Below are 7,728 nucleotides of genomic sequence, written 5' to 3' on the forward strand. Positions count from 1 at the left end.
AGGACCTGAGCCCTAGGACCATGCCCCAGGACTACCTGACATGATGACTCCTTGCTGTCCCTAGTCCACCTTACCGTGCTGCTGCTCCAGTTTCAACTGTTCTGCCTTATTATTATTCGACCATGCTGGTCATTTATGAACATTTGAACATCTTGGCCATGTTCTGTTATAATCTCCACCCGGCACAGCCAGAAGAGGACTGGCCACCCCACAGAGCCTGGTTCCTCTCTAGGTTTCTTCCTAGGTTTTGGCCTTTCTAGGGAGTTTTTCCTAGCCACCGTGCTTCTACACCTGCATTGCTTGCTGTTTGGGGTTTTAGGCTGGGTTTCTGTACAGCACTTTGAGATATCAGCTGATGTACGGGTCTCTTTGTGTTCTTGTTTGTTTCTCTGTCCTCGACTCATCCTATCACAGGAGGCTTCTTCCTAGCTCACAAATCAGGCTCATGATCAGTAAGCATAAAAATGTTTGATCATTTTAAAAACCAGGAGGTTACTACCTGAACTTGAACATGTTTTTACTACCACAGGTGTATTAGACACAAGAATGACTGGGGAGCCCTCATTCTGGTAGACGACCGGTTTGGGAACAACCCCAACAAATACATTTCAGGTACTGAAATGAATGATCGCAGGTTGCAGCCACTCGAGCTTGAATTACTCAAACAAACCCTCTGTCTCCGTTGCCTGACACAATGTGTAGTTTCTTATCTTGGGCACTTGGTGGTGATGCTTGTCCACAAGATAGAGGTGTGTTGTGGTTTTAACCTAGAGGATTGATAAATTAAGTGTTATTGGAAAAGTAGGAATAATTTTGTTTTTATATTTTGTTTTCCACTAACAAGATTGGTGTCTGTTTACACCAGGTCTGTACAAGTGGGTGCATAACCTTTTCAGGCACCACAACGCCTTCATCTGTGCTATGCAGTCGCTGATGACCTTCTCCAGGTGCCAACAGGGGGCAGGAGAGACCCATGGAGCAGGGAGACAGATGTTCAACAGCACCACCATCCTGTTCAGCCAGTCAATCTCTAGTGACTGTGGAAGATCTGTCCCACTGTCGGCGCAGTCCTAGCCCCAGCTCAGACAGCCTTCTCTGGGCCACGATGCACCACACTACCATACTACCACCTCTCAGGTCCCAGAGCCCCACACCCAGCTACAGGGGGTCAGGTCCTGGGTTCCCCCTATGGTCTCTGTCCCACCTGCTCTGTGGCCTCTGTCCACCATCAGCCATGGAAACACAGATGAGATGTATAGAGATGTATTACATTAGATAAATAAGTTATGTCAGGGAAGTTGGTAGATTGTCAGAGGTTTGATTGGTGCATAAAAACATATGAAAGCTTCATCCAGAGCTCTTTACGTTAACTCCTTGTATAAGTGGTTCCTAATGAGTCCATTGCATCAGTCAGTCTTCCACAAAGATCTCCCACTACCTCGACTACATGACCTCACTGCAGACCAACATCTGGTGTGTTCCTCTATCTTGTTATTCATGATGGGATGGTATATGAACAGTCCTGTCCCAGTAAAGTGGATGGGAACAGGGGAACAATGTGTGAGGCTTTTTGGATCTACTTCTCTGATAAATAAATGTAATGGAACAAGGATGTTAGGGGTGTAGAGGAGCCGATGCCGTTTCCTCCTGCAAGGGTTTCATTTGACCAATGTTCAGGATTCTTTGCTTCGGTTTCAGTCAAATCATTTTACATTTCTTCCTCTTTAGGAATGTTAAGACATGTTGATGTACAAAACGTTGTGTATATATGTTTTAGGTCTGTTTTGCTTCTGATCCTACCCTCCGCTGTTTGTTACAGCAGAACCTCTTATAGGTGTCAAGCTAAGTGAGCGTAAATGCAGCGAGATATCAGGCTTCATACGTTACCTTGGACCTCACTGAGGATGGATCCATAGAAAAACATGGGGTCTGAACCTAACGGAATGATAGTACTATGAGGTCACTGGGTTTATAAATTAAGTGGATACACTCCGTTCTAGAGCTCTAGTCTATTGTCTGTCTCGTTACTTGGGTCGCTGTAAGGCTGAGCTGTTTGGTCAATTGCGTTTTGAGGGGTGGGTGGGGGTGTCAGGAGCTGGATCAGGTGGGGGGAGTTTGTATGTGCACCAATCTGTCTCATTACTACGAGACCTTATACATGGCTGAGTGATGCTGGGTTGGTCTGAGGCAAGCAGCTTGATGAGCAGATGTTAGACTGTTGCTTTAAATAAATCACATTGACCATTGTTTGTGTTATATTGAGCGTGAGACGGTGGTGGTGATTTCTTCTCCACTGCACTGTTCTGGATAAGAGTCAGAAAGACATCCTTTGCCCACACCCCTAAACCACTAAACATGTGCAGTGTACTGTACACTAACCTAGCTGTTACGGGCCCAGCATATAGGATCCTTGAGGCCAATGTCGGCATCGTCAATGTACTTTCCCCGTTATTTTCTCACCTTTACTGTCAACACCTGATGACTGCTCCAATCAGCTCATCTGAATGTCTAAATGTATTATAAGTCTTCATACAACTGTGTTGTCTTTCCTTTCTATGGTTTCCCATAACGTGTGTATTCTCTGTGGGCACGTGACCAGAAGCAGACACAGCAACACCCCTCCGCTCATCTGAAGAGTGATCCCAAGGCCCCTCCCCCACTGTCTCCACCACCCACGTCCCCTGCACCACCTCCACCCCTGTGAGCTCCACCCACTTCAAGACCCCCCCCATCTTCCAGGCCCGGGACCCAGGCCAGCGTTGTGGTCCTCTGGTCGTCCCGCCTCGGCCTGACTCTGTGGAGGGGGAGAAGGAGAACCAGGAGAATGTAAGTCTGGATCCCCTGCCCAGGAAGGAAGGCCCATAAGGGGACGGATTGACCGGCAGCTACCCCTCCCAGCCAGGACCAGAGCCCAGACGATCCCACCCTGCTAGAGGAAGACCAGAGCATCTTCACACCTGAGATGTTTGATGATGAAGAGGATGTGGACCAAGCCTCTCCCCAGGACAGTGCATTGGACGATGACAGGGGAGGGAACTGTGCTTGCGGCCAGCCTTGCTCTATCTACCGGAACAGCCCAGGCTGTGTCTGAGGACCTGTTTGGCCCAGAGCAGGGGCACAGGAACGGTCATTACCACTGATACCCAGAGGGGCGGCGCTCTTGCTCCCTCAGCTAGTAGAGACTGTCAGTGTGAGATGGGAACAGGACAGGCAGCGAGAGTGGTGACAAGGCCCAACAGCAAGAGACCCAGAGAAAGGAGGACCAAGGTCAGGGAGAAGGACAGGAGGTGAACCAGACCCAGGGGCAGGGTCAGACCCAGGGGGGACCCAGGGCCAGAACAGGCAGCAGGACACGCAGGCTGTCCAGGTCCAGACAGAAAGCATCCTAAACTAACCAGCTAATTCTCTGTTGTCCCTCAGGTTATATCCATAGATGACTAGACACCAGTTTATAACTGTAGATGACTAGGCACAAGGGCCTGTATTCAGAGGCTCAGTAGGAGTGCTGATCTAGAATCAGTGCTTCTTTTTAAATCATTATTAAAATGATATGGACAGGGGAGACATGATCCTAGATCAGCATTCGAACTGAAACTCTTTATAAACACGGCCCAGGTTCCAGGTTATAACCATAGACTATAGACAATTAGACAGACACCAAGACGCTCAGTAAAGCCAGTTCTCAGATCATCATGCCTCATTATTTAGCGTGACAGCATGGCTGGGTCGTCTCGTCTAACCGACATTATCTGTTTAAACAGTCTGGAGCTAACGAACGTTGCACAAATTGCGATGTTAAATCTTTATTTTCCTGTAAACGCGATGGAAGCATTGTCCCGTTATGTGTTTTAATGAGATGTGTTATTTGGAGTGAGGAGAGGAGTGGGGGGTGAGGCAGCATGTCTGACTTCACACAGATAGAACTCTTCCGTTTTTACCCCAAAATTACTGTACAATCCTATGATAAAGTAATTGTCTGATGTAAACTAGAGAGGGGAGGTGTGGTGTGGGATGTGTATCGTGTGTTTAATGACTTGGGGAAACACACAAAGGCCTTTCCAGCAACACAAGAAACCTCAGAAACCCCATCATCCATTTTGAGAACAGCTCCAGGGTGACTATATATCAGTAAATATAAATAATTGTGATATGGAAAATTGATTAATAAAATCATGTTTGCTGGTTTTGGTTTGTGTTGTCAAGTTGATGTGGAAGAGTGCAGATGGGTAGATTGTATCACCTTGTATTGGCAAGGTGTACAGTGCTTTGTTTCCCCCCTCATCTATCTACACACAATACCCAATAATGACAAAGCAAAAACTGTTTTTTAGAAATGTTTGCAAAAGTATTACAAAATGGAAATATCACATTTACATAAGTATTCAGACCATTTACTCAGTACTTTGTTGAAGCACCTTTGGCAGTGATTAGAGCATCGAGTCTTTTGGGGTATGACGGAACAAGCTTGGCACACCTGTATTTGGGGAGTTTCTCCCATTCCTCTCTGTAGATCCTCTCAAGCTCTGTCAGGTTGGATGGGGAGCGTCGCTGCACAGCTATTTTCAGGTCTCCAGAGATGTTTGATTGGGTTCAAGTCCGGGCTCTGGCAGGGCCACTCAAGGACGTTCAAAAACGTAATTTTAAATTATAAATGCTGTATTTTATTTTTCTGTTATGAAACTGTAATTGACTGCCTAGTTTAAATAATATATTTTTTATTTATTTAGTTTATAATTTTTATTATTATTGTTCTTTTTTTGTATTTGACCCCCTTTTTCTCCCCAATTTCGATCTTGTCTCATCGCTGCAACTCCCCAAGGGCTCAGGAGGCAAAGGTCGAGTCATGCGTCCTCCGAAACATGACCCGCCAAACCACGCTTCTCAATACCCACCCGCTTAACCCTGAAGCCAGCCACACCAATGTGTCGGAGGAAACCAAATTCAACTGACGACTGAGCTCAGCCTGCAGGTGCTCGGACCGCCACAAGCCTCCACGGCCAGACCCTCCCCTAACCCGGACGATGCTGGGCCAATTGTGTGCCACCCTATGGGACTCCCTATCACGGCCGGTTGTGATACAGCCCGGGATCAAACCCGGGTCTGTAGTGATGCCTCTAGCACTGCGATTACCTGTTTTTATGTTTATATTTTATTAGTTGTTCTACCTGTCTGTCTTTGCTATGGTGGCGGTCATTTTCTTAATTTCTTAATTTCTGGCTTGCAGCCCTCTGCCAAAGCGAGATAGTATTGTGTTTGATGTGATATTATGGCTTCCATTAAACCTTGGTAAATATGTATTTATTGCCTCACATATACGGCTGTAATATTTGTTTACGAACAGTTAAAGCAAATGGCATATATTGTCACATACATGCTAACCGTTCCTCTTAATGGGGAAAATGTTTTAATGATGTTGTGAAGAGTAAAAGGTCATTTACAGTGTTAGGAGGATTAGTTGTGATCATGGTTTTAAGGGCCTTGTTTGGATTATTGGGGTTTACCGAAAATGAGCAATCATCCCATTGGTTAAAGAAGCTAAACTTTTGATGGAGGGAGGCAGGAACAGTGAAGTCTGGCAAATTAAGCCCCATTAGCTTGACAGGATGTTGTCTCGTTAGACCACAAACCTCCCTAACGATCCCTAACCTGTGATTGGTTGACAGAGGAGCCCAAAGTGGTCGACCGAACCATTCAATTAAAGCTCTCCTCTCTGCTCATCAGCCTCACTGTACGACAGTGCCTTAGCATCATTAGTTAATGTAATTACATGGCTGAACGTGACTGGGCATCTCGTTAACATCAGTATCAACAAGCGTGCCATGGGAGAGGGTAAGCAGATGTCCTAAAAGCATCCTAATAGGCGGTTAGTCTGTTGTTCTGTAGCACTGTAAGGTTATTGGAGTATTTACTGTGGCTTCCCTAAGTCCCTTTAATATCTCGTCATTGATTAGCTCAAGTCGGGCTTTAGATATTCTTACGAGTTTGAACAAATTAAATCAATGAGTGTGTTTATTCATGCAGTAGTCTAATTGGAATTGCATTTGTTTTGGTTCCAGGTTGATGATAATTGGAAAGTAAGTTTCTTTCCATTGTTTCAGCTTGTTTGAGATCTTTCCACTTAACAGAACACTAAACAGTATAGGGCGACTGGCATATTGACATAATTTGCTTTAATTGGCAGGTTAAGGTGCTGTGGCAAGACCCAGCCATGCATGGTAAGGGAGAGTTTGTTTCCTAGACCCAAGCTAAGAACCAGGCCCAGACCCAAGTCAGGTGCAGTCAGAGGGGCAGAGGCAGGACCAAGGCAGGGGTGCCCTTAGCACCCACCTCCAGTGTCCCAGACCAAAGACCAGGGCCTATAGGTCCATGGCAGGACAGCCAGAGTCAGATCTGCTAGTGTGGCTGGTTCAGGTCCAAGGCTGAGGAGACTGAGGGAGAGCAAGCCATCACAGGATGGAAGGACCAGGCCTCTACCAAGCCTGGGACTGAGCGTAGCCCCACTGGTCTAACAAAGGAAGGGCCTGATAGTCAGAAAGGTTACAGACATCCCGAGTGGCACAACGGTCTAAGGCACTGCAGGCGTCACTACAGACCCGGCTTCGATCCCGGGCTGTGTTGCTCCCGGCTGCGACCGGAAGACGGCGCACAATTGGTTCAGCGTCTTCTGGGTTAGGGAAGGGTTTGGCCTGCTGGGATGTCCTTGTCCCATCGCGCTCTAGCGACTCCTGCGGTTGGCCAGGCGCATGCCTGCTGACATGGTTGCCAGTTGTACAGTGTTTCCTCCAATACATTGGTACGGCTGGCTTCCGGGTTAAGCGAGCAAAATTACTCAAGCAGTGCGGCTTGGCAGGGTCGTGTTTTGGAGGACGCGTGGCTCTCGACCTTCGCCTCTCTCGAGTCCGTACGGGAGTTGCAGCGATGGGACGAGACTGTAATTACCAATTGGGGAGAAAAAGTAATAGCCCGTACGTGTCATTGAGTAATTTTGTCAGTGTGTCCTTTTTCTGTCAGTGAATTTATCAGTGCTCATTTGGAAAACAAAACCATCCATCCATTGCTTGCTCCCTCAAGGCATCAAGGTGCAGAGGAGCTGTAAGCAGGATAGAGGGGCCAACAGGGCCTCTCGGAGGATAAAGGCGAGTTAGAGGCCACTGCATAGACCATGGTTGGAGCCTAGGTATCTGAGGTAGTGATGCACATTGTTTGTGTGTAACAGGTGATACGATGCACATCATGCCAACTCAAGTCTTGACTTCCGGATGACTAATTACCAGAGACCCTGTTCCAGAGGACTGGACCGTGTACCTTAGGTGAGCTGCAGAGCACTCTGTGTGATCTGGAGAAGATAGCCAGGCTTAAATGCACCAGAGGGTGGGGGACCACAGGCCCAGCCCAGTGTCCATCTCCCACCCAGGCCCCCATGTACCCCCTACCCTACTGATGGTCCGGGGAATTGTGGCCATACAGGCCCCCCGAAGCAGTCTTCAGCCTTACAGGGACAACAACACTACAGGTAGACCTGAAATAAATCATACATCTGACTTTATCTTTCATCTTTACATTGTTGCCTAACCTACAGGAATTAGTTCATTTGTGATTTCACTGTAGGGGTTTGGAATAATACAGCCACATATGAAGAACCTGCTATTACAGACTTTCCTTGTTCAGGCTTGTTTTAGTACCTCTTTGGGGATGCCGAAAAAGAGAGGGAAGCTGTCATAGGAGCTA

At 47.1% G+C, this 7,728-nt stretch overlaps 1 long non-coding RNA gene across 2 annotated transcripts; it reads left to right on the top strand.

Moving 5' to 3' along the window:
- Nucleotides 1-269: 269 nt before the first annotated feature.
- On the top strand, nt 270-4,185 carry LOC121839270. 2 transcript variants are annotated; one of them, XR_006078836.1, is made up of 3 exons: nt 270-452; nt 530-612; nt 866-4,185. It is a non-coding gene; the product is annotated as an uncharacterized LOC121839270 (long non-coding RNA). The 2 variants fall into 2 exon arrangements; XR_006078835.1 differs by having other exon boundaries at nt 270-612.
- The last annotated feature ends 3,543 nt before the right edge of the window (nt 4,186-7,728 follow it).

Source organism: Oncorhynchus tshawytscha, linkage group LG14 (genome assembly GCF_018296145.1).
Source record: "Oncorhynchus tshawytscha isolate Ot180627B linkage group LG14, Otsh_v2.0, whole genome shotgun sequence".
Lineage (NCBI taxonomy): Eukaryota > Metazoa > Chordata > Actinopteri > Salmoniformes > Salmonidae > Oncorhynchus > Oncorhynchus tshawytscha.